This window comes from Panthera uncia, chromosome D4 (assembly GCF_023721935.1).
Source record: "Panthera uncia isolate 11264 chromosome D4, Puncia_PCG_1.0, whole genome shotgun sequence".
NCBI classification, from domain to species: domain Eukaryota; kingdom Metazoa; phylum Chordata; class Mammalia; order Carnivora; family Felidae; genus Panthera; species Panthera uncia.
Genome location: NC_064807.1, coordinates 76739981 through 76767578, shown reverse-complemented (window position 1 = coordinate 76767578; position 27598 = coordinate 76739981). Strand labels below are relative to the sequence as shown.

The following is a 27598-nucleotide window of genomic DNA, read 5'->3' as shown; positions in this document are numbered from 1 at the left end:
ATGCATAGTATCACAAGTTTGCACAGACTCACGTGGGAACCCTACCTATATCTCCAATGCGGTAGGAACAGACCCTCTTCCTGCCAATGACCACCCCTCCCCCCGCCTGTGCTCTGTATGCCCGTGCCCTCCCTCCGCCATCTCCATTCGTCTCCCAACCTCTCTTCTCCATCAGCAACATCTCCCTCTCTATGGGTCTTCTCAGCAGTTTATGAATACATTCTATTATTTTCCTTTTGCAGGTGTTCGTTCATAAACAAAGAGGTTAACGAAGTGGCCCGAGGTCACCCAGCAAACGTAACAATAACAATCAACATGCCTCCCTTCTCCATATTCAAAATTCTCAAAAGCATTGGCTAGCACACAGTCTCTATTCCTCGCCACATCATTCCGGTAATCTTCAACTCCCTCCAGATTTCCACTGTATCACTTCAGCCTAAACTCGGTCACCTTCATGTCGCCAAGTCTAAGGTGTATTCTGAAGTCGTCTCTCGACCTCTCAACCATTGGAGAAATCTACCATTGGATGACCATTGGATCATCTACCTACTTGGCCGTCCTCATTCCCAGCTTCTCCTGCCAGCCCCTCCTTTTCTACCTAAGATGATATTGAGCTCCCTAGGGCTTAATCCTGAGCCTTTCTCCTCCTAGGATCCCTGCGTTGCTTTAATAGGCTCTGCTTCTCTCACTGGTCACTTCCTCCACGGACAACCCAGACCCTTCCATGATTGGGTTTCATCTCTATGCGATGGCTCCCACATTTGTCCCTCTGGTCCAGACTCTCTCTTGAGATGTAAGCTCATGACCGCTCGTTGCCCTGAAACTGCCTCGTGTCCCAATCTTCACCTCTCACCAGCCTCAGGCACATGCCCTCCTGCTTCTTTTCCTCTTGGGTTTCTCATCTCCCTTAATCACCTAATTTCTTATGTCAGCAACTTGGGATTCATTTTTGACACCTTGCCTTCCCTCTTCCCTCTGCTTTCACAGATCGTCCATCACAAAATCTTATTGAATCTATGTCCAAAATGCCACACAAATCTACCAACTCTTGGGCACTCTCTCTGCTTCTCCCACCCTGGTCAAAAACAGCCACCTAATCGCTCGATGCCCTTTGGATTTGTTCTCAGCATTATAGGCAGCATGCTTGGTTTAATTTTTAAATCAGAGTCTGATCATTTTGCTCAACCACTTAATATCTCCAGTGGCTTCTCTTTAGTGCTAGAATGCAGGTCATAATCCTTTCCCTTGGCTACAAAGACCTGGCATGATCTGACCCCCCTACCCCACATCCTGCCTCTCCCCACTCTTCTTATCTGTGGGGTCCACTCACTTTGGCATTTCATCTGCCACTTTCACGTAACTTGCTCCTTCTTATCTCAGGGCATCTATACCTTCTGCGCTCTTTCCTTTAAAAAACACTCATTTCTTACCAACACCCCTGAGAGAAGTGTTTCCTGACCCATTAGATCCTCCTCTCCACCAACAACATTAAAACTCTTATGACTTCCTATATTTTTCTTCTGTTCCATTTATTGGTTTTTGAATTATACAATTATTTGTATAGTTTACAGACTTCATGGCTGCTTCCTTGATTAGAATGTAACGTCTGTGACAGCAGGCACCAAGTCTTCTGTGCCCTATGATTCTAGAAGTAGCACTGTGCTTGTCACACAATCCTTGTGCAATAAAAGCCTGTAGAATAAATACAAATTAATGTCATTAAACTTTTTTTGAAAATGAAGGGCAGTGGATATAGAGTATTTTGTTTTAATTTTTTTTTAACGTTTATTTATTTTTGAGAGAAAGAGACAGAGCATGAGGGGGAGAGGGACCGAGAGAGAGGGAGACCCAGAATCGGAAGCAGGCTCCAGGCTCTGAGCTGTTAGCACACATGTGGGGCTCAAACTCATGAACTGTGAGATCATGACCTGAGCTGAAGTCGGACACTCAACCGACAGAGCCACCCAGGCACCCCGGGTGTAGAGTATTTTAAACCAAGGTAATCTATCTCTTTGGCTGTCCGTGGCCTTGTCTGGGGAATGGAGGGAAAAAGCACACCTCGTCTATTTCATGAGCATCGTAATAAGAGCGTGAGCCACAGAGGGCTTTGTGGATCTCTGTAAATACACAACAAACTGCTGTTAATGCTCTTTGCTTCAGACTGGCCCTAGAAATAGGAGAGTTGGCTGCTTTTGTGATAGGAAAAGACAAGCTTAGGTCTCTAGTACGGCCTTGAGAAAGTCTATCTCTCCAGATCTCTGTTCTTCTAGGTATAAAAGGAAACAATTTCGTCCATTTCTTCCACATGCCTTTAAGGTCCATTCCTTCCAAGCTATTCCATGACCAGTTCATGCACACCGAGGTACAGAGACGGCTTAATCAAATGCTTTGGCAGACAATTGGTATTGTCACGGATGGCCACTAGGAAGCGGTGAAGCTCATCTCCAAAGCGAGGCCACATTCGGAGGGCAGCTTGGGGCTCTGCTCCTGTGTGGCCAGTTCTCATAAACGAGCTCCGGACTTGGTTTCAGGGGTCAGGATTTCAAGTCCAGATCTGCCGTTTCCTGTCAGTTGTAGGACCCGGAGCTTCTCTCTTATACTCTTGGAGCCTCAGTTTCCTCACTGGGAACGCTAGGGTTAATAATACTGACCTCACTGAGCCGAGGTGGGAGGAAGCAAGATCACGGTCAGGAGAGTCAGGCTGTGCTTCCTCCTAACCTTTTTCAGCAGGCGGGCACGTGACATCTCCTGGAAAGTTGGGAGGGAGTGGGTGCTGTTACCCTTTTAGGCAGAAGCCCGCTGTAGAGCTTTGGAAACAAAGGGCGTTGCTAGAAGCATTAGCACTTTAAAGTAGCAAATCATTCCCCGTTCTTAGCCTGCAGTGCAGAGCCCAATTTTTTAATCCAGAGATGGCAAAATTGGGCCTGGAGTAACTTGAAACCACAAGCTATCGTCTCACCAATGATTTACCAGCTGAGGCTACTCTGAGCTCAGAGGTTTGCACACTGCCCAGGGCCCCCGCTCCAGGGAATCTTGTCTCGCCCAGAGAACGATTCTCTGGAGATGAATACGAAAACACTGTTTGTCCTGTGACACTCTCCTGGAAGCCGCGCTTCTGGCTATGTCCTCAGAACATTCTAGTGTCCACCCATGTGGAGTGGTTAGCGAGGGACAGGACCTCCCAGTAAGAGGCATGTCTTAAATCATGTCTGCTAATAAATAGCTCTGTGTGTGTGTGTGTGTGTGTGTGTGTGAAAAGGCCATCAGATATAAATAGTTTAAAATCCAAACTCTGCCATTGACTATCTTTATAAACTTGGGAAGATTGTTTACTTGTCTGAGCCTCTAGTTCTCCTCTTCTGAAAGGTTATATTAATGCGTCTGTGATGGGAGCAAAAGACGAAATGCAGGTCAGGTGTTTAGCTCTACGTGTGACACGTTCTAGGGGCTTACGGCCTGTCAGTGATTTTCCTTCCTTTGGGAGAGGGCAAGAGGTCACCCTGGGCCACGCGATTTGAAAGCTGGTGCCTACAGGAGCTATTCCTCGCTTTGGTGGCTGTATCCGTCATCTGCCGCTGCGTAACAAGCAACCACAAATCTCAAGGCCACGGAATGAGCATTTATTTATCCTACAGCTGGACCTAAGCAGGCAGCTCGAAGCCACCCATTGGCAAGGTCTCTTCAATGTGCTCCTTGCCCTCCCTGGACCAACAGGCAAGCCCGGTATGTTCTCGTAGAGATAGCAGAGGTGCAAGACAGCCAACAGGAGCACGAGATGGCTCCGGAAGCCTAGGTTCAGAATGGACGCCATGTCACTGCCACCCCTCACCCCCATTGTCCAGCGCCAGTCACGCGGTTCTGCTCAAATTTAAGAGGGGTTAAAATGCACTTGGTGATTTGGGGCGGAAGGAAGTGAAATCACTTGGCAAAGGCTGTGAATACAGGATGGGGTAAATAACTGGGGCCATTAATAAAATCTACCAGAGCTGCTATGCGTCTGACACTCTTCGTTTGTCGTGTGTGTGGACAGGGAACACGCCATAAAAGGTAGAAGGAGTAGGAAGTGGTAGGAAGAAAATTATTTTCTCCCCTCGCTTCTAGTAGCTAAAGCATGGAAAATAAATGAAGCCGGCGAATCATGTAGTTCAGCCCAGGATATTGGTTCTTTTTTTTTTTCGTGATTTCGGAATTCTATTCATTTTTATTTTCTAAAATCACTTCGGATTCATCTTTTTATCAAGTAACTTCGGCACATAGTACAAAATTCAAAGGATCTGAACAGCCATATTCTAGAAAAAGGACATCTCCTCAGGGTGCCTGGGTTAACCATCCACCTTCGGTTCAGGTCATGATCTCACGGTTCGTGAGTTCGGGCCCCGTCTCGGGCTCTGTGCTGACAGGTCCGAGCGTGGAGCCTGCTTCGGAGTCTGTCTCTCTCTCTCTCTCTCTGCCCCTCCCCTGCTCATGCTCTGTCTCTGTCTCTCTCAAAAACTAAATAAACATCAAAAAATAAAAAAAAAAAAAAAAAAAAAAAAAAAAAGGACATCTTCTCTCTCCATTTCCCCGTCATACAATTCCCTTACTTACGAGACTCTTATGGCCAAGATGGGTTTGTAGCCTTCCAGGGAAATCTATTTAGATACATGCATCAGCATCCACATCCTTTTTCTTAACACGAAGCATGCACACACCATCGCGTACCTTGACTTTTCACTAGACAATATATCTTGTAGATCTTGCCACAATAGGAGCAACCTTTTTCCGTGAAACAGCTGCCGATGTTCCTTCAAAAAGGGGGACTGTGAGTCTTGAGGGAGTAATCCAAAGCTTCCGGGTTAGTTCGAAATCACTTGCAAGGCTTCAGCGCAGTGGGGAGTTCGGCAATAAGGACGCGAGTAGAAGGTTGGAGTTCGGGGAACAGGATGCCTGAAGCAGATGATTCCAGGGCCAAGAACTTGTCTGTGCTCTGTCTCTTTCCATTCCTACCTGTACCACCTATATCCCCCAGTACCTTTCTTCTCTGCTATTTACATGAAGTTGGTTTCTTTCTTTTTTTTTTTTATTTTTTTTATGTTTTTATTCATTTTTGAGAGAGAGAGAGCAGGGGAAGGGCAGAGAAAGAGGAGATACAAAATCTGAAGCAGGCTCCAGGCACTGAGCCGTCAGCCCAGAGCCCGACGCGGGTCTCAAACCCACATACCGTGGGATCGTGACCTGAGCCGACGTCGGACGCTTAACGGACTGAGCCATTCAGGCGCCCCTGATGTTGGTTTCTTTCACGTGTAGTCAAGAACTGTAACGAATACGGAGTGGTACCAGGAGGAGGAGTAGGCCGCAGGCTGTCCGTGGGAGACGTGGGATTGATGGATTGATCGATCATGCAGGATTGAAGATGGTGACAATCCCCTGGTATTGAGTGTCGGGAATCTCAGAGGAAGAGGCAACGAGCGGAAAGGCACCAGCCCGGTGTCTGTGCCTTCATACACTGAACACTTCCTGAGCTCTTAACTTTATTAAGTTATTATTCTAGGTGTCGAGAATCTAGTGAAAGGAAAACAGATAAGGTCACTGGCCTCACGGAACTCATATTCGAGTGAGGAAGAGACAATAAAGAAGCAAACAAACGTATAGCATCGTGTCAGGTATGTCTTATGAAAAGGCAAAGAAGACAAAAGGGGGGCCATCTTAACGAGAAAGAAGAAAAGAGGCCACCAGCCTTCACCGGCACAAGATTCTGCTCCATTCGTGCCTTTCTGCTTCCAGGCTGACTGCACAGACGGGCCGTCCTCCGGCCCATGGACGTTGAGAGGCATCTCCCTTATTATTTATTCCCCCCAAAATCTGCTGTCATGTTTGACCTCTCCGCTAGAGCTGAGTATCTCCTGTAAAGAGGCTGCAGGTTGCAATGCTCTCTGCCCAGGTGGAACCTTCGGTAACAAAGACCGCTCACTAGCACTGGTGAGCAAACGAGCGCCAGGGAGGTCAGACGAAATGAGTGAGATTCGAGCTTCACTCCGCAAGCCTCCGTGACTCCGTGTTGCTGACGGAACCGCGTTCGCCCTGTTTGGCATTCGGGGCGCTCCCTCGTGAGACCCAAAGTTGTCTTCTCGAGGCTCGTGCTCATTTCTCCCGATCAGAATATTTCCCAGCAAATGGTCATTCCCTTCCCTGGGCCCCGGAGGTGGGGCGTACTTTCCTGTTCCACTTCGGGACCGGCCGTGTGCCTGGCGGTGGCCAGGACCAGGTGACGAGAGAGGCGACGCGGTCAAAGGCGTTCAATACACGTGTGCCATTTGATTTGTTCTCTTGAGCTTCTGTGAACCTCCAGGGGAAGAAGAGTCCCTCTCGGCCACTATTCCAAGGAGGTGGTAGGTAGGCACCTGTGGATGAGACGTGTACCAAACAACGTCTGGACTGTGAGTGGGGAAAACACATAAAAACTTGTCGCTCTACTCCACTCCTTTTGGGTGGCTCATTATGTAGCATGTTTGCGACAATAGGACTCCGGTAATCGACTAAATAATTCACTGCTTACCTCCTAAGGCTTCTATGTGGGATTTTTGCCTGCAGGGTCCCATCCATCCGAGCTAGACTTTCTCTCTCTAAACATCTTATCTGCGTGTCTAAAGCATAATTGCTAAGAAGCTGTCTGGGAGACAAGCACACACGGACTTGAGTTCCTGTTTGGCCGCCTATTAGCTTTGGGGAATCATTAGTTTCCTGTGCCTCAATTTTCTCAAGTGTAAAATGAGATTAATAATGTTTCCCTTGATAGGCTCTTGCAAGGATTTGGTATATCACACATGTAAAGTTTGTGCTCAGTAAATGTTTTGATGTTTATTACATTTTCTTAGATAACGTTGCAATAACCCTTCAAGGCAGGGAGTTTTACCACCATTTTACATGCGAGGAAACTGACGCTCGGACAAGTTAATTTGCTTGGCTAACAGTTATTAGGTGGCGAGATGAGGATACATGCTGGGCTGCTGGGATCCAGGACCCGTACCTTCGCAGCCGTATTAATGTTGCTTGGATGATCGCTGAGGTTTCTTTCAGTTTCTCTACTACATGGTTCCTTGGTCAGAAATCTAAGTGCCAGAGGCCCAAATAACACAGGTGTCTCCTGTGAGCCCAGCCTTTTCCAAAGTGTGAGATGCACACTGTTGATGGTCCAAGAGGCAATTTTGATGGGGCAGGACACTGATGCCATCAGATATCAAATCATGTTGGAAGAAAGTCATTTCCTTTTCAATGTCAAAGAAAAAATCTTCGTTGGGTGCTAACATCTTTATGCTTCTTTAACGCTTCTAATACTTGCTAGCCTCCCCGTTTCCATCCTTTCTTATAACAAAGTAAGAGCACACTCCGGGCACAGAACTTGGGATAAGAAACGGTATCCTGTTAGAATTTCACTAACTGTGCGGTTTCTCTAACAGTTATTATGGCTGTTGTTGTTGTTTTCCCACTGTCTTTTATACAAACACATACTTCTGGCTTTCCATTTAGTAGGAGAATTTAAATCCCTCTGGAACATGCGTTTCTTTAACTAAAAAGGGTTAATTTAAGAAACACAAGTTAAAGGGTGCCTTGGTGGCTCAGTTGGTTAATCTGACTCTTGATTTCAGCTCAGGTTCACGAGATCAAATCCTGTGTCGGGCTCTGCACTGACAGCACGGGGCCTGCTTGTGATTCCCTCTCCCTCTCTCTCTCTCGGCCCTTCCCCAGCTTGCACTAGCTGTCTCTGTCTCTCTCTTAAAAAATAAATAAATAAACCTAAAAAAGCCTTTTAAAAAGGGAAAAACAAGTTAGTTAAATAAAGAACATAAGTGGTCTATGAATAGTAAAAATCACGAAGATGGTGCTTGAACCACAGTCGTGTGGGAAGTACCGTGTTATGAAGGCGTTCGGCATTTTACTTTCGTCCATACGTCTCTGGCAGCCTGCCTCGTGCCCTGTCTCCACTCCCGAGCCAGCATCTCCGTCCCCATGTAAACCGAAATAACTCCTAAGGGGTCTCTGACGGTGAAACTGTGTTCAGTTGTAAACATTTGAAACACCAACACGAAGCCTGTTTGTTTGCGATCATGTAGCCCACTAAAAAATAGACAAAACTGGACAGCCGCAACCCTGGGGTCCCCCGCTGGTTAGCTATGTGACTACAGACAACTCGCTCCAGCAGTCTGAGCCCCAGTAGCCTCCTTTATAAAAATAGGTGATTTACCTAGATGATCTCAAAGGCCTTTTCCACCGAAAGTGCGTGAAGATTTTCAATATTATTTTTGTTGAAAGAATCACTTTACCATTGAGAATTTCAAATGTTCTTATAATAAACCCCCAGAATCAAGGGCAACAATGTATTTGCAATAGAAAGTTCATTAGCATTTTTTGATAGTTTTTGATCATTTTTGCATGTATTAAAATGAAACATTTGGTAAAAATTAAACATTATATGCAAATGAGTGCAACCAGCCTACTTTTGGAATAATAATTCATTATCTCCCTTATAATATATGTGAGTGGCTTCGTTTTATTTTCCAGTACACCATAGCTATTAAGTCAGCATGCTGGAAGTTGACCAAGAAAGTATAACAGAGGATCCAGTCTTTCATTTACATAAGTCCCAGAATTCCACCTGTCGAAATTTGATGCTATGAATAGGTGACAGGACTGTCACTCGATGTTCATTTATAATGTTGTCACTGGAACCTAATAAACATTTAGGACATATTTCAGGAATTGTATTTTTGTTTTGTTTTGTTTTGTTGCCAGAAAGAAGCAAGCGTATCCGTGCTACGGCAAAAAGGTTCTACACTGGAAAGGTACTGTTAGCAGTGTTGCTGACTTTTTCTCCTGTGTGTTTTCCCTTCTTTTGCTTTTTCAAACAAGAATCACATAATTATGATATTAGGCTGGAAGGAAATATGAGATTCTTTGGCTTCAGTGCCTTCACGTGATAGGTAGAGAAATTTTGACCCAGAGAGGTCTAGCAGCTTGCTCCTGGTTACCCAGATCGTATCCGTGCTGGAACAAGAACCCAAGGCTCTTGACTTCTTACTCAGTGTGTTTATGCAGCTCCGCATGCATTGTTATATAAGATATAAATACAGAGACTATAAATATACATGCAAACATGACAACCGATATGTCGATTTTTCTCCGAAGTCAGTTCTAGAGAATCCTGAAGCTAGTCAGGTTTCTCGTCGCTATCGTATCACTTGTATTTCCTTCCAACCTCTTTCTGGACCAACTACCACAACCAAATGACAGCCTTTCCCCCCACACTGCCACCACTGACAGCCCAAGCCACTTTTTTGGAGACATGAACTCATGCTGCCTTGTAGCACTGTGTGTGTGAAATTTTAATTCAGGTAGGTTTTGTTTATTGGAGCAAATTGTACCTTCCTTAAGGGGTAAGACTGCTCTCTCCCCAGGTTTCTGTGTTTTGTGGCACAGAATGTTCAGGACCAGAATGTGGGACGACTAAAGTGCACAGAACCTTAAAAATAAAATGGCCTGGGACGCTTGGGTGGCTCAGTTGGTTAAGTGTCCGACTCCTGATTTCAGCTCAGGTCATGATCTCATGGTTCGAGAGATCAAGCCTCACATCAGGTTCTGTGCTGATAGTGCAGATCCTGCGTGGGATTCCCTCTCTCTCTCTCTCTCTCTCTCTCTCTCTGCCCCTTCTCTGCTCACACTGTCTCCCTCTCCCTCTCAAAATAAATAAACAACAAAAACATTAAAAATGGTCTAACCTACTTCCTTTACTGAAATTAGTGTTTTGTCAAAGATTGCATGAGAACAAGTCAAAGGCGGGGTCCTAATAAAATAAACACAGCCTTCTGATGCTAATAATATAAAAAGATGAATTGGCCCTGGAGACAGATGTGTTGCACAGTTGTGACTTTAAGGTTACCAAAACGTATGTCAACTTCATTTCATTAAAAATAAACCTTAAGGTGAAGTTGATACATTATGGATACATCTTACTGTGACCATGTAAATGTTGAGTTATTAACAACTAGGCTGGGAACCCCAGGGCCACAGTTCCCCAAACAGCATGAATAAGGAGTCACTGGGACATATTCACAGGGGCTGAGTCTCTGGATGGTCTGGAGGGTGAACTCCAGGAGCAGCAAAGAATCTGCAGACCTGAGACCACGTGATGACAGGTAAACAACCCCCTTCGCCTTTTCCAGTTTGCCCAGCCCATGAGGCAAGCACGGTAGACTTCAAAAGTGTGCAATGTGATTGTGACAGGGCACAGACAGGCTATAAGCTCTGGAATCAGAACTACCCGGGTCTGATTCCTTGCTCCTCTTTATTAGCTGTACGACTTTGAACGAATGGACTTGTTTTTGTGAGCTTTCTCTATTTTGTAAAATGGACCTAATGATATCTACTTCTTAGCAGCGTTGCTAACATTAAGTTAAAGGAGAAAATTTAATAAAGTATTTTAGACAAGTAGTTTGCATACAGTAAGTGGTCAATAAAGAGTAGTTATTAATTAATAATAGCAGTGGCATAAATTATGGGAGCAGCCCAAGTGTCCATCAGTAGAGGAATGGATAAAGAAGATATGGTAAATAAATATACGATGGAATGTTAGTCACAAAAAAGAATGGAATCTTGCCATTTGCAACAACATGGATGGATCTATGCTAAGCTAAATAAGCCAGAGAAAGACAAATGCCATAGGACTTCACTCATATGTGGAACTTAAGAAATAAGACAAAGGAGCAAAGAAAAAAAAGAGAGAAAAAAAATCAGACTCTTAACTATAGAGAACAAACTGATGGTCGCCAAAGGGGAGGCGGGGAGCGGAATGGATGAGATAGGCGACGGGGATGAAAAGTACCCTTATCATGATGAGCACCGAGTCATGTATAGAATTGTTGAATCACTATATTGTCCACCTGAAACTAATATAATGCTGTACATTAATTATACTGGAACTTAAAGTAATAATAAAAACAAAGTTAACAAACAAAATAATAAAAACAAAATAACAGCGGTGGCATTCATAACTGCAGAATTTAACCAATATACTTGAAAAGCAAGACCGTTATCGAATCTAATGGCACTAATTATGAGCTGCCTTATACTACAACCATATTAAGAGTCTTATCTTCTCTGGACTCTAAGTTCCTTGAGGGTAAATGCATCACAGATATGAAAATTGAGACTCCGAGAGATTAATGCTTTGGGCTCCAACTACCATTCCCAAGAAATCCTAAAATCTGAATAGTATCAATTGACAGGGATATTTTTTGGATATTTTTAAGACAAACAAGCACAGTACTCCTTTGCTTACCAAATAATTGCGACCATGTTCCTCCTATTGAGTGTGATATTCTAGGCTTCTCCGTGAGCCCAATCTACCCTCTCTGTCTCTTCTCAATCCACTCCTCCACATGAAGAATATATTTCAGACTCTCCGGTCTTCTCACCATTTCCTGAAAATGCCTTATGGATTCGTTCTTCCCCTAGTCACCCTCTCTTCTGCTTGGAGAAATGCAACGTAACATTCAAGAACGAGCTGTGAAGCATTCTCCAACCACATCAGGAAGAAGGGGATGACGACAATGGCCACCATTTACTGAGCCCTTAGCCCTGCCAGGCACCTTGTTCTTAGAAGTCATCCCATGTTCTGTGACCCCGTGATGGCAGCGCTCTCCCAACTCAACATGAGGGCACGTCCCTGACCTGCGAAGTCCCAGCACAGATCCTGATGTAGGTTCTCAAACACTATCTGTTGAATCAGTGATAGGTAAGATTAGGGTTATAATTAGCAAGTGTTTGTTGAATGAAAATACTGTAGAGAAGATTCAAATTATCAGACTGGAGATTGGGTGAATGACTCTAAATTGCCTTCCAACTGTAAGACTGATGATTTAGCTACCCTCATGTTCAAATAAATCCCCTCACGTTGGGAATTAAGAATAGAAATAAAAAGCAGAGACACTGTGATCTCATGCATATTCGAGCTCCCAGACCTCCCTATCCGAAGAGGCCCAGACGTGGATTCACATGCAGTCGCACATCTGGAACTATTCCCTCCCCACTGCCTTGGCAGAATCCCTGTGGCTTTGCAGCAGACCGTGCATGAGGGTATCTATAAATAATCGCCCAAATGTAATGCCACCCAGCCTGCCGGGTTAAATATAGACATTGGATTAGCTCCAGGGAGGAGGGGACAAGTGATTCCCAACTCAAAGAAATTGTTATGAATTCCATTTGCTGCGTGAATATGTACATTGGATGTTTCCTTCCATAAGGATACCAAAATAGCAATTAACTCAAGGCTAATGTTATAGCTGCTACTGTCTCCCCTGCTTAATCTCTCCCCATCTGGATCCCAACACAGATGCTGACGTGTCTAAATGTGTATGTCAAGTGACAGCTCTCTCCACACCTGTTCTCAGTATACCTGCCCTGCCCCCTGCTCACCGCCTCTGATTCCCTTTGACGGGAGAAGGTGCCGCGTGGGTTATAGCATGCCATCTTTCACTTTTATATCGTGGATCTCAATAGGATAGTGGGAAGGACTGACCTTTGACTTCATTCAGAGCTAGGCGGAGTCTGCTTCCCAATTTATCAGCTGTGTGGTCTCGGGGAAGTCACTTAACCTCTCTGAGTCTCATCGGTTTCTCTGTTTATAAAATGGAGATAATCTTGTTTCCCTGATAATGCGCTGGGAAGATTTCACAAGATCCTCTGAGTAAATTGTCTGACCCACCGGCAGACTCTGAGTGAAACAGCCCCTCTCCTTCTCACCTTATAATCTCATTTTATAGACCTCTGGAGATGAAATGGTCATTAGTGATTATCTGGTCCACTGCTTGCATTTGCAAGGAAATTGCGGGCTAGAGAGGTAAATAATGTGTTTCAGAGATTGTCAGATAGAGTTAAAGATGGGGCACGGCCCAGGATTCATGTGTTCTGCCTTCAGGGCCAGCGTTTTTCCCAAAATCATTCGTTCCTTCACTTATTCATCTATCCTTCATGTTATGCGTGCATGTTTTAATATTTGTTGAGCACCCATCAAACAGCAAGTGTGAGAATCGGGAAATGGGCAAGCAGGTGCAACTCTCACCACCACCCAAGGTGCTCCCAAGTTGGCACAGGAAAAAGTTAATAATATTAGCTAATATTTTTGAGCTCTCTTGTTACTCCACTAAGTGCTGGGAATTGTTCTAAGTACTTTACATACTTACCTCCCTTAATCCTCCCAAACTATATGAGTTATGAATTCCTATGAGAAAAACTGAGGCACAGAGCGGTTAAATGATTTTCGTAAGATTACGTGGCTCCTAAGGGGTTGTTACAGCATTCCACCCCAGGCATCGTTATTCCCAAGTTCATGCCATTAACCAGTAAATTATTATCATCTCCTGATGCAGAAATAAGACCAGTGATTTTCACACAGCCGTCCAGGGAAACATAGGGACCGTCGGAGTTCAACACTCGGCCACTCCCACCATCCATCCAGTGGGCATCAGGGAAGGAGCCGATTCGGGGAATGATGTTGTCCATCTGATATTGTTAATGAACTACGATGTCATTAATTCCAGAGGTGGCAATTTGATAGAATCACATGGGCCCAGGCGTAAGACTCCAAGTGAATCACAGGAACACAAGATAGAGGAGACCAACCTTAGGTTTGGTAGCACTTCACGATTTGTAAAGCACTTTCACACATAGTTGCTTGAGCTGCACAGTACCGCCTTCGTGAAGAGGGCAAGGCACGGAGGGTAACTCCAATTTTACAAATAAAAATACCTAGACTCAGAGGTGGTAGCTTTGGTCAAAGATGCTAAGCAAGATTATAGAACTGATTATAAGATAAACATAAGATACAGTCCTTTAGGGCATTTTCTGTCCTTTACCTTGCTCTCTCACCCTTTTGTGTTATCTAGTTTAAAAATAAAGAAACCCTAAGTAAATAAGAGAAAGGGATAATTTCTCTTTCCCGACATCAGATGTTTTGTCATCAGGGTTTAGTATGGTTCTCGATCTCAGACAGAGCTCGGTGAAGTCCTCCAACAAGAACACACAGTATAGATATTCTCCATTTTTGGCTAAAATGAGAGGCATTTGTTGCCGGAAGAGCAAGGCTATAGGGAATGATAGCTTGCATTTTTGCCCTGAGAGAAAGATTTACCAACCTTACAGTGAACAAAAGCAGGACACAGATAAGCCCATCATGTTTTATAAAAGAAACTGTGCTTGGGGATCATACAAAGGTTCTGCTCTATATGACAAAAAAGTGATAACATTATCTGTTGGAAGCTTTTTTAAAGACAGTCGTAACACTCTGATGGTCCAAAACATAACCTCTGTGGCCTCGGGCAGCATAACATTTTGAGGACGCCTTTCTGATTGGATGAGTCAGCAGTGAAATGCATTCCCAAATAGACTGGAGTGAGTGCTGGCAAAGTGAGCGGGTTTCCGCTGCATTACCGTCAAACGGTTCTCAACATCCCTTTGAAAACCAAGGGCCTTCTCTTAGGAAACGTATAGAAGCACATACGTGCAAAGTTTTAACACGCTTTCAAGGAGTCCACAGACCACCCTGGGGCCTCATCATATACACTCTGGTGATGCATATACAAAAGTGTAAAAATCTCAGCGTTTGAAAATTTCTTAGTTACACTTAAGAGGTGTTAGATCTGTATATTTCCAGAAACAGGGACTGTGCCTTATTCATTATTATGTCTTCAGTGACCAAGAACATAATAGATATTCCAAAACATTTGGGTGAATTGAACTGACCTAAAATATGGTTAAATGCTCTATCAGTCAGCTGTTACTGCATAACAAACTACCCCACAAGGTAATGGCTTAAAACAATGGCCATTTATTGGACCCATGATTCTGCAGGTGAGCAATTTGGATGGGGTTCATCTGGGGAGTTCCTTTGGTCTCAGCGAGGTCCCCGTATGTGGTTTTGGTCGGTTGTGAGTGAGATACAGATTGTTTTTGCTGATGTTGACTGAGCTCTGTAAGATATATAGGGCTTGACTGAGACAACTGGGTTGACTCATCTGCAGTCCACATGGTCTATCATCTTTAGAAAAAATTTTTTAATGTTTATTTATTTCAAAGAGAGAGAGAGACAGAACGTGAGCAGGGGAGGGGCAGAGAGAGAGAGGGAGACCCAGAATCCAAAGAGGGCTCCAGGCTCTGAGCTGTCAGCACAGAGCCGACGCGGGACTCGGAGATCATGACCTGAGCCGAAGCCAGATGCTTAACCGCCTGAGCCATCCAGGCGCCCCCACGTGGCCTATCACCTTTAATCAGTGCGACATGAGCTGGTTCACATTATAGAGACTGGGAAAACATACCTTCAGGTTCAAGATCTCTTGGCTAGTGGTCAGGAGCCAAGGGCACACTCTGTCCCCCCCAGGTCCATTTTGCACTACCCCCATAGGAGACTCAACTGTAGTTGGTCCCTACTTAGTCTCTCATGTCTCCTAGTGTCTTCCTTTTGATCTCAGCCAGAAAAGAGCAGACTCATTAATTCCCAGAAATATATTAATGACTCATCTGTTAGCGATGTACCTGGTTATCAGTGGCAACATCAGCCATGGGTGGCTTGGGGCCAAGCAGTCCGAGGAGGCTGGTGAAGCCATGAAGAGCAGGCAGGCAGGGAGAAAGGGTGGATGACTGGTGCCCATCAGGCTGACCAACTGCAGACCCTTAGGCTGCAGCTCCACTTAAAGGTGAGGGCGACGCTTCACCTTTCCACGACTACAACCAGATTTCCTAGAGGAAATCCCCGGGGGGAAGAAAGCAGCCTGGATTGCCCGAAAGGCAGGAGGGTGGAGTCAGGAAACACTGAGATTGGAGGTAATGCTGTTAATGTGACGCACCCGTTTCTGGAGGATGGAGACCCCCACGGGAGGCCTTCTCACCACCCTGTCTTCTATCCAGGATAGGAGCTCCCTCCCTGAGCTCCCATGGCCTTTCTCCCTGCACCTCATCCGTAGCGTCGATCGCACGTTTAACCCACCGTGTTCCCCACACAACGCAAGTTCTATGAGAACAGAGACCTCCTCCGTACCGCTATTATTCTCCCAAGCCTGGCATATGCGAGGGGTCCGGTACTTGTCGATGCAAGTTATTTACAATCCTCTTTTATGGATAACGTGAGAATCTGGGGAGAGGACACAGGGTCAGGTCTAGGATATAAGCCACCGAGATGCAGTTTTGAGACTGGTCTCTCCGTGAGTCCACCATTTTTAAAGTTTCTCCCCATCTCTAAAAGTCTGACGTTCCCAATTCAACTTCAGAGCCAGAAGTTTTCGGGAGGGGTCAGGTTGCTTATGACGGGGTCTATCAGATTGGAAGCAATTCTGATGTAGGTGGAAAACAATGATAATAATCATAATAATCGTTATCAAAGAGGCTTGTTGTTCTTTTCAACTCTTATTAACCTGGATTTTGTTTAAGAGGTTTCCAATTAGCTTCTTGTAACTGCACAGTTAACCTTTTCTGAGCTTTTCTCTTCAGGCCCTCTCTCCCCAAGCCCTTGGCCCTCATTTCTGCCCATGGGGCCTCACAGGAATAGCTGGAATCCAGCCTCCTGAACCGCTCCTGAGCACGGGATAATTGCAATATAATTAATGAATTAAAAAGAATGAAATGTTTTAAGTGCTTTCAATATTCCCTTTCCTATAATTATCTACAGGAAACATGTTCATTAACAATCCTGTGCTGACAGCCCCCCGGCTCTGGATAAGCTAGCTCAGCTTCCAATAAGAAAATGAATTGATGACCTCTCTAGCTCAGGCCTTCACCTTCCATGGGGAGAGGAGAGGCCAAAGCAGGGCCATCATTTGGAAAACTGGCGGCCAGATCAGGCTCCCTCCCACACCTTCCGTCAGGTCACCTTGACTCGTCTCAGATGCCAGGGATATTCTCTCTGCCCGTCTCCTCCGATGTGTTTTACACTGTCCCTCAGGGAAACACAATGCTAGCCGGTCCCTAGTAATGCTCTCATGTCTCATATTGTCTTCCTTTCGCCCTCGGTGAGAAAAGAGCTGAATCATTAATTCACGGAAATATGTGAATGACTCAGATCCTTTCACGCTGTGCCTTGCAGCCAGGGGTATCACCATCCATGATGGGAGACCAGAAGGTACTCAGGGTCATACAGTACACTGGGCATAGATGCCTGGAGCTAAAGTTTCTTTGACCATTGGGAGGAAATGTTTATATCAAATGGAATATTGGTATTGCATAATAGAGAATTAAAATGTGCATGGATGTCAAAAACTAAGGCAGTATACCCAAAATAACATGTTTATGGGGAACTGTTTCAAATGGGGTCCCCAAGTGCTCCAGGGACACCCGGTGACTGACCAGATGTATGGAAACATTTCCTGTGAAGTCTGGTCTCATGAGAGACTCCTGTTATCAGTACTTAGTGCCAACCCAGAACAACTAATCTTCTATACTGGAATCATGGAATGTCCACGATTATGGTAGACTACGAAAGGGGCATTTTGGAGGAGCGTCCCCTCCCAGAACCCCATACACTTACTTATTTTTAGATATGTGAGTTTCTAATATGTACAAGGTAATAAGGCAGGTCCAGTGTGGAATACATTGACAAACGACACAGGATCATGCATTCAAAAATCGTCTAGGCTGTGGGGTGCCTGGGTGGCACCTGGGTCCTGCCGTTGATTTCAGCTCAGGTCGTGGTCTCATGGTTCATGAGACTGAGACCCACATCCGCTCGGGATTCTCTCTCTCTCTCTCTCTCTGCCTCTCTCTCTCTCTCAAAATAAATAAATCAACTTTAAAAAAAACAAAAACAAAAAAACCCCACAAAGATTTTATAGACTAGTGGGGAAGAGATGGCTTCTATCTATAAATAACTGTAATGGAGACAGGGCTAGGTAGTGGGAGAGAAGGACTTTAAACGTGCTTTGGGAGTCCAGAGGAGGTGCTATCATCTTTAGCCCAAGGGACTTGGGGACATGTCATGGAGAAGGAAGATTTCCAGCTACGACTTGAAGGACAGGTAACGGCTGGATGGGAAAAGATGCAGGAGTATGGCTGTCACCATGTCAGGAAGCAATCCTTAGCAGAGATACAGAGACTGAGTCCAGGGAACAGGGGTCTGGCCAGGATGGGACAGCTGAAGCTAAATGCACAGTTGGGGTGAGGTCTCAAGGAGGCAAGGCTGCATGGCAGTTGGGGAAGAGTCTCTGAAGGAGTTCACCTGGCAGACCAGGAGGTTAAATCAATAGCAGATTTTAGGCTTATGAGCAACAGGCATCTTTGTGCTTCGGAAAGACAGCAGTGTGGTCAGGAGGGACATGCTTCAGGTGTGCGGGATAAACACGGAGGCAGGAACTCATGTTATGAACCTGGCAGAAGTGTTCATGCGGGCGGCAGAGGATGATGGCTCAGACAAAACCAGATCAAATCCCACCGCCGTCACTGCTTGGGCAAGGGACACCGGGCTGCCACTGTGCCGTGGAACAAACACAAATAAGTGGAAATCAGAGAAGCAAGCAGGTGAGGTATGTGCAAAGGAGCCAGAGGACACAGTGAAAAGTGCTGAAAGCCACAGGCACTTAAAAAAAGGCAATCTGTTTATATAATCAAACCATCTGGGTGTATATTTTTGAGACAGGTGAAGTTGGTAACCAATGAAGTATTTATTGGGATCATCTTTGAAATATTTACCAAATTCTGATTTGGGTGGTGGCTCTAAGAGGCAGGCTTGTGGGCGGGGGGGTGGGATACTGCAGATGAGTTGGACAGGGAACAGGTCTGAGCAGTTGTCAAGGTAACAGAATGAGCTGGGACAAGTGGGCACGTCTCGTTTCCTTTCCTTTCCTTTCCTTTCCTTTCCTTTCCTTTCCTTTCCTTTTTTGCCTTTTACTGGGTGAGCAATGTTGGGCAAGTTTCTTAAAATCTCTGAGGTTTAGTATCCTTATCCAGGAGCTGATCTTATGATCATATTTGCCTCCAAGGGTCATCGTGTGGATTAAGTCAGGTAATACATGCACGTCATCAAGCAGAGAACGTGGTATTGACTAAACACCCAGCAAAGGTTCCTTACTGTCCTTTTCACTGTCATGGTTGTCTTTGGTGTGCCATTCTCCGTTTGTCTCCTAGGCTAGTCCTTAAGGAACTGTAATATCATTTCACCATTTTCCTATCTGGTCACTGCCTCACAGCTAACAACTTCTTAGGAGTTTTTGTTTGTTTGTTCTTTGTTTGTTTTGTTTTGTTTTTTAAAGGACTGAACCCACTCTCTGTTCTGGAGAATTATGTATTACTTAGAATTATTCAGTTGCAAGGAACAGAAACGCAGGTGACTCAAGCTAAAAGGAGAACATGTGGTTTCACATGGCATGTTTTGAGGATGACTGAAGAAGCTCAGGTAGAGGTTCAGGGATCTCTGGTTTGCAGGTCTCAAATCTGAGTTCTTCAGTCAATATAATCATCAGAAGTTTCAAGATGGCCCCCAGTGGATTCAGGCTCGCATTCTACCCGGTGAGCAGCCCTTGAAGAAGAGTATTCATTGGTTTAATATGGTTCTTCTGCCCATCCTAAACCATCCTCTATGAGTAGATGGTTAGAATAAACTAATTGAGTCAGGGTTGGTTTGTGTTCCCACCTGTGGAGCCAAAGGCTAAAATGAGTCTCTGAACCCCATGGAATTAGAATAAGGGAGGGTGGCTTTGTAGCACAGTGATTCTCAAAGTATGGTCCCTGGGTCAGTAACATCAGCATCCCCTGAAAAATAGCTAGAAATATAAATTCCAGAATACAATTATATTGTACAATATATTATTATATCAATCCTACTATTATAAATATAATAATTCACTTCTTTATATAGACCTATAAAATCAGAAACTCTGAAGAAAGGGTTCAGGAATTCTGTGTGTTTTGTTTTGTTTTGTTTTGTTTTGTTTTGTTTAGAGAGAGAATGAGAGAGTGTGAGGAGGGAGAGAAAGAGAGAGAGAGAGAGAGAGAGAGAGAATCCCAAGCAGGCTATGTGCTCAGCACAGAGCCCGGCATGGGGCTCGATCCCACGATGCTGGGATCATGACCTGAGCCGAAATCAAGTCAGACACGCAACCGACTGAACCACTCAGGTGCCCCAGGAATCTGTGTTTTAAAGTCCCCCTGTTTGATTCTGATGTATGCTCAAATTTGAGAACCACCATTCTAAAAGAAAATACACAAACAGATTTCTAGAAAAGGACAGAAGTATGGTGAACGAGCAGAAAAAAACCAGATGCCTATTATAGGCTGCCCCCTAATAAATCAGCACACCCATTTTACAGAAGGGGAGCCTGAGGGTCCAGGAAATAATGAAACTATGCCAAGACTTCATGTCTACTAAGCCCAGAGCCACATCTGGGACTCAGATATCCCTCTTCCTAATCCAGCACTCCTTCTACTGAAACACTGTAAAAACAACAACAACAACAACAACAAAGGACAAAATTCCTTGCAGCAAGGTATTGCACCTGCTTGTGTGGACTGTTCATTTTTTAAGGAGCTTTTTTTTCACCTAAGTAACCATTACTTAATAGTGGATTGCCCAAATGCGTTTTCAAGACCTGAGCTTCTCTACTGCCCTGGAGGGAATAAGCCCCTGAGAAGTGATGGGTACATCACGCACCACATTTCCATTGCGTATCTGCTCACGTCCCAGGAAGCTTCCCATGCCCACAGGTTCTGCATGGCCAGATGACATGATTATCTGCAGATGTTACTGACTCCGGGGCCAAGTTATTCATATTTTACATTTGAAAATCATCTCCCAGCGAAGGCCAAATGAAATGACCTTTGCAGAATGAACTAGACTGAAGTCAACAAGAATTTATTGAGCAGGGAGTATGTGGCCAGGACTGTCAGTCAGGGCTGAACTTGTGAGGGAGGCAGAAAGCGTGGGCACTTCCCCAAAGGAGATCTCAATCCAGTTCGGCAGCTGACAGGAACACAACTAAAACAATTACGGAATTTTACAGGTTCTCTCGTCCTCCCGTTGTGCTAGCGTGTGCCCGGCACGTGAGCTTTCTTTCTATATTTGAGGACTTCTTCACATTATACATCTTGATGGGAAATAGTCCGCGCCCCACGATAGAAGCTGAAAAAGCCAGCTAGAAGCTTTTCCAGCTAGCCAGGGATCGAGAGCATGGATGGCCAATCAGAGGTGCCTGGCTGGGGGTCGTGGTATAGCGGGTGGGGGAGAAAAGACTGGGAAAAAGTTCATCGTAGTGGTGGCAGTGACACCTGCCTATTTTCAGGGCAATGGTGACAAAGGTGCCGGAGGGTGCGGGAAGCCGCGTGTGGGAGGAGTGCTCAAGCTGGCTGTGGATCCCGATGTTAAAACAGTGAGCTCCCAGGATCCCTACCAGATTGCTTGCGAGCTTATGTTTGTGATGGGCTTTGGTGGTATAAACTCCTTTGGTCTTCTGGTGGAACTTTGAACTTCTCAATATCCTTCGCTAATCTTCTATCTGGCTTAAATCTCACCAGAGTCGATCTCTGTTGCTTGCCCCTTTGTATCCTGGCTGAGGAACACTGCCTCCTGTCCATGCCTCCATACATCACGTTCTCTCCCACTGTCGGCTTAGGCTGGGGGTTCCTTCAGCCCAAGACCACGTTTCTCCCCTTGTCTCCCCTTCTTTTTACCTAGTTAACCCCCGCTCGCCCTCTAGCCATTCAACCTCAGCTTGAACCCCATTTCATCATAGCAGCCCTCGAGCCCTGGAGCCCCTCTCTCCTTTTGCCCCTCCCCTGACCCTGCCATCTTCCTTTGAAGCACTATCCAGCCATCTCCCCAGACTAGATGTAAGCTACATGAGGGTAAAGACTGTGTGTTTTGCTCACTGCCCAGCATGGTTTTGGGTGCTTGGAGGCTGCACCGTCTGGGATGGCCCAGTGGGTTGAGCAAATGAAGACTGGTGAGATATGTGGTTCACACCTTACGCACTATAGTCCTTCTGCAAAGGGCCTGTGGACCCTGGAATCGCCAGGGAAAGTTTCTCGCAGTAGAGGAAGGTTGAGTTGAACTTTGAAGTATTTGTGGACCTTGAATGTGGGGGATTTGGACCAAGTAGCATATCCCAGATTGAGAGAACAGCATGGGGGCCAGAGTAGGGAAGGGGGGAGTGTCACTGTGTGCTCAGAGGACAAGCAAGTGACTTAGCTGCTGGAACAAGGGGTCCGTGCAGGAGAGGAAGAATAGGTTAGATCACATCAGTAAGAGAAGGTAGATTTGACAGACTTTTAGGAAAGGAGTCTAATCCTGGTTCTGCTATTTTTTAAATCTTTTTTTTAATGTTTATTTATATTTGAGAGAGAGAGAGAGTGAGAGACAGAGCATGAGCTGGGGAAGGGCAGAAAGAGAGAGAGAGGGAGACACAGAATCTGCAGCAGGCTCCAGGCTCCGAGTTGTCAGCACAGAGCCTGACCTGGGACTCGAACCCACTAACTGTGAGATCATGACCTGAGCTGAGGTCAGACGCGTAAACGACTGAGTCACCCAGATGCCCCTCTGCTATCTTCAAGCCATTTGATTCTAGGCAGATGCCTTATCCTGTCTGAGTCTCAACTTCTGCCTTTGTAAAACAGGAATAACATCCAGTCCACCAATTCCTTGGAGTAAAGTCTAAAGTAATTTCTAATGTTTCTTCTGAAAATCAGACATGACCGTCTCCTGCTATCAACCTTTCAGTGATGCGGTTGCCTAGAAGACAAAGCCTGAGATCTATAGCCAGGGTTCCAGGTCCTGAACCATGTGACCCAAACTTACTTCTCCAGCCTGGCTTCCTGGTGACCCACCCGCACACTCTGTTCACCTTTCCTCCAGCTCTTTCCCACCTCTGTGTCTTTGCACATGCTTTTCCCTCCGACTGCAATGCCTTTCTCTTTCTGGTCCATCTGGTGAGCTTCTGGTCGTTACCCGTTTAAACTCAGCTTATGCCCCCTCCTCCAAGGAGGCTCTGTTGCGTCAGTGTTAATCATCTGGCTCCCTTCACAGCTCACATGGGTGTCAATGACGACCTTCTCCACAAATTGCTATAACCCAGCACCATCTTTGTGCCTGGAACAGAATAGGCACTTGCCAACTGTGTATGAAGTCTAATCTAGTGTGGAAACCACCGAAGAGCAGCCACCGTCATCTACCAAACATTTGGTGAGCATCTATTATGTTCCAGGTGAAACATTAGGCCACGATGCACTGGTGGTTGTAGTAGAGCCATGCAGACCAGAATGTTCTCACTAACAGCAGGGGCTTGGGAGGACCTATTTCCAATCACCTCCATTTCCAGATAAGACAAAAATGCCCAGAGAAGTGAAGCGTTTGTGTAAGGGCACAAAGTAACTTACAGCAGCACCAAAGAGGAACCCACTTCTTGTGACCCTGAGCTTGAGAATACGTCCATATCGCCACCTGCTTTCATGCTTATCATGGCTCTAATTATCCCGCCGCTTAGCCACACTCGTTAACGCCTATTTTTATAGCCCCAGCTAACATTGTGGAGGATTGATATTCTTTTTTTCCTACCTTTATTAGCACATTATGCGACTGGAAGTCATAGCCTATGTTTCCCCCCGTTTTTAAGACGAGTTTACAAAGAGCGACTTCCTAATATTTGAAGAGTTTCTAAATTACAAATTCAGAAAATTTCCATTTCCACCCACCTCCTTGCCTGCTGTAGCAATTCTGGAGCCATGTGGTGGTGATTTGTAAATCTTTGAACCTGTAACAGGAGAACAGATAATTCTAAGAGTGCGTCTAAAAGAAATAGTTGACGTCGTTTGGAACAATGAACCATCCTGTCATTGGAGAGGAGACCTGAGACAGCATGAATGAGATCACGTCTGTAAAACGGTCTGAGCCCCTCGGAGGCAGCCCCTCCATAAATACACGGCATTGTGGTTCCAGCCTTTGTAATACCACGTAACATGAGCACTACTCATTGTGAGAGGAAAATGGTCTATACGGGGTTTCATAAAAAAAGGCGCGTGCTTGCTCACTCCTGCCTCCTGGCTCCCACCTCTGTTGTGGCCTCTGGGCCAGTATTTGGCCCTGTTTTCCATCTTGCCCCTTAAAATAGGCATGGATGTGTTGGAAAGAACTCAGCTAAATGTGCCATGCCTTCAGTAATTCGTCCAATGTTTACGGAGAGCCTCCCGTGTGTCAGTCGTATGCTAGGTCCGTGGTAGCTTGAGGCAAGTCTGTCCTCGAAGTCTTATCCCCAGCCCTCCCTGAGGCCCCAAAAAGTTCTTGCCTCGAGGGGTTTTCCTACCACACCGAAACTCTTCCTTGTTGCGCCACGAGGGCTCAGAGCTCACATTTGTGCAAACATTTTATGGGTCATTTTGTAGGATCCTCAAGGATAGGAACCATTTTCGTTTTGTCGCCCTACAAAATGTATTGTCGGTGAGAAGTGGCAGTGATATAAGGATAAAGGAAGACCATTCATTCAGTCGCTCACTCGGCCAATATTCACCAAGTGCCTGTAATGTGATGGGAGGGCACTATGGATATAGGTAAGAATGAGAGGCATAAGTTCCCTCCCCTCAAGAAGACAGGTAACAAAGACATAAACAAGTAAGCACGTAACATAAGGACAGGGGGTATAAGTTTTGTGAATAAAAATAAACCAGGGTGAAGGGACTGAAAAACAACTGGAGGCCATTTTAGATAGACTGGTGACATCTGGATAAGACCTGAGAGAAGGAAGGAACCAAGCCATGTGGATAACTGGGGATTGATGATTGCAGGCAGAGAGCAAAGCAAGTGCAAAGGCCCTGAGGTTTAGACATGTCTGTGGGGTTCCAGGGCCAGGAGTACAGCAGAGTAGAAAGAAGTGTAGCAGGAAAGGAGGTGAGAAGGGCAGGCAGGGGTAGCTTGTTGAGGGCATTTGGCCAATATGGGAGCTTGGGCTATTGCCTCCTGCCTAAACTCCCACCTTTCTCCCTGATGTCGGTGTCTCATCTTTCCCATCTTCCCCGTGCATCTGATTTTAAAATCTCGATCCAATCCTGGGCAGATCATGTCACATCCATCCTCAAGGCTTGTCAGTGGCTCCCTGACATTGAAAAAACTAACTTCGGGGCTCCTGGGTGGCTCAGTCGGTTAATCGCCTGACTTTGGCTCAGGTTATGATCTCATGGTTCATGGGTTTGAGTCCCATGCCAGGCTCTGTGCTCATAACTCAGAGCCCGGAGCCTGCTGAGGATTCTGTATCTCTGTCTCTCTCTGCCCCTCCCTGACTCTCTCCCCACCCCCTCAAGAATAAATAAACATTAAAAATATTAAAAAAAAATAAAAACTAAGTTCAAATTACTCTTCATGGTAATTTAGTGGATGTTTCAGCATTTTCCAGTCCTACCCTGGTTTGTATCCATCTACCTTCCCTCCCCTCTGACTGCTTCAGAACACGTGGAAAATGCCCAACTCTTTCTTAGCATTGATCACACCATTCCCTCAACCTTCTCCCTCTTCTTCGTTGCTCATCCTTCAGGACTTGGCTCAAATGCCACCCCGTCTTCCATCCCACGGTCACAATGAATCTCTTCCCTGTGCGGTTCACCATGGGCGATCCATTTGGGCCGTGCCCGATTCTGCCTCAGTGGACATAACTTGTGTGTGTGTGTCGGAACCCTACGAGAGTGTCGGGAGCTTGAGGACAGGGATTTTGTTTTTAGTTACTCCTGAGTTCTCAGAACTTTGCACAAAGCCTGGCATCATGACCAGCTCTTGGGAAAGGTTTGCTGAGTGACTAGTGATCTTCACTGGAAGCAAACAACCCCAGGAGCTAATATTTGTTAAGGACTCACCGTGGACTTAGTCTTAGGGTAGGAACCTTATGTAGATTCTCTCATTTCGTCTTCATAGCAGTCAGGTAGTCGGAGGCTATCACCAATGCCGAAGACAGAAATTCAGAAAGTGAAGGGTCTTAACCACGTTCACTTTGACACTAGAGCCTGTGCTTTTAAGCATCACCTTGGACAAAAGCTCGACAACAATTCAACTCAACTTCCATGACGGTCAGAACCAATTCACAGAAGGGATGGAGAGATTCTAGTGGACTGACCATGAAGAGGAACTTCTTGTAAACGGAAGGTTTCTCAGTTCTGGAGTGTGTTGCCAAGGACCGTGATGGGTGAAGGTCAGGTTGCCATGGCCCTAGAAAGAGCTGGCTAGGATTAGGCACTCCCCCGGCGGTCCTTGCAGAGCTGTTGTTCCCAAAGTTGCCTCCACAGCCTTTATTTTACCCATAGAGAATAAAGAGCTGAGACCCATATTCAAAAGTCCTTGATCTTAATCCTGGATCTGAGTATGACCTGGCTAGGAAACTCATAGTTTCTTAGTCTTTGAACTGGTGGCAAATGTCTCTAACCATACAGTTGTGCAGCTGTCATTACTAGCCGTCCTTCTTCCCTCCTTCTAATAACATGCCCTGATGGTTATTTTACTACCAGAAAACATCATGTCCACCACATGGACAAATGACATATAGTCCCTATCATCACCAAGGAGTTTATATTATCCTTAAGAAGATAAAACATGATATGCACCCATTTGTGATAGACACCAATATAGGACCTTGTACATAGAAAATGCTAAACAAGTGTTTATGGATGATTGACTGACTGGGTTAATTAAATACCTCAAGAAACACTCGTCCAGCATTACTGAGTTCCTGGCCTCACGTGCCGTAAAAACGATGGAGAGACGGACCATGTTTGTGCGGTATAACCTGAGAAGGCTTCACTGACAAGGTTGACATTTGAGAAGAGTCTGTAAATTTCAGGCTCCATGAGAGCAAGGGACTCTGTTTAATTTGCTCCTGTACCTCTGGACTCAGGATAGTGCTTGGCGTGTATGGGCACTCTCTACGTATTTGTGCAATGAATGAGTGACTAGAATGGCGGTGGCCACACGGCAAGGGCATGTGATGGGGAGTCGCGGGGCCAGCCTCCTCCTAACACAACCACACGTGTGCAAGTCCAAGAAGATCCACTCAGCTCCAGGACCACGAGTGCAGCCGTTTACGTTGTCCAACTGAAGCATACCTTTTGTCAATATTGCATCCGCACCGAAGGCTCTCCTGCGGGGCCTTCCAGGTTTAAGGCCCCGTATTCGGTCTTCTCGGACGCATGGCGAAGGACTGGGGCACTTGGGACTTAAGCAAATCTCTCAGCCCAGAATCTGCCAGTATTGGCCCAGGACACTAAAAAAACCAGTCTCTGAAACATGCTTACATCTCTCCTGTGGCTTTTGACCACCTCCACCCTTGAGAGTTCCCCGGGCCCTGATCAGAGTGAACAAATGCTATGACTTGTCTCTCTCGTGACCCACCGGGTGGCCTTGAGTGAGTTACTGCTTCCCACTGGACCTCAGCTTCCTTAGCAAGAAGCCATTGAGGCTGGCCTGGATGATCCCCTCGGCCTCCTCCCCCTACTATTGTGCTACATCCTGCCCTGCTTTGAGTCAGCAGTAGTCATCAGCATGACTAATGTGTTCTCGAGCTGGAACATCTCTGCTTAGCAAGGGCCCGCCGGATGGAGTGAGTTTCTCTGTGTGCTCCTACCAGAC

At 45.7% G+C, this 27598-nt stretch overlaps 1 long non-coding RNA gene across 1 annotated transcript; it reads right to left on the bottom strand.

Annotated features, from left to right (window-relative positions):
• Positions 1-1518: 1518 nt before the first annotated feature.
• LOC125920743 (uncharacterized) lies at positions 1519-26162 on the bottom strand. Its single transcript, XR_007457181.1, has 3 exons — positions 25837-26162; positions 23692-23750; positions 1519-1692 (listed from the first exon to the last, which is right to left on the bottom strand). It is a non-coding gene; the product is annotated as an uncharacterized LOC125920743 (long non-coding RNA).
• Between the last annotated feature and the right edge of the window lie 1436 nt (positions 26163-27598).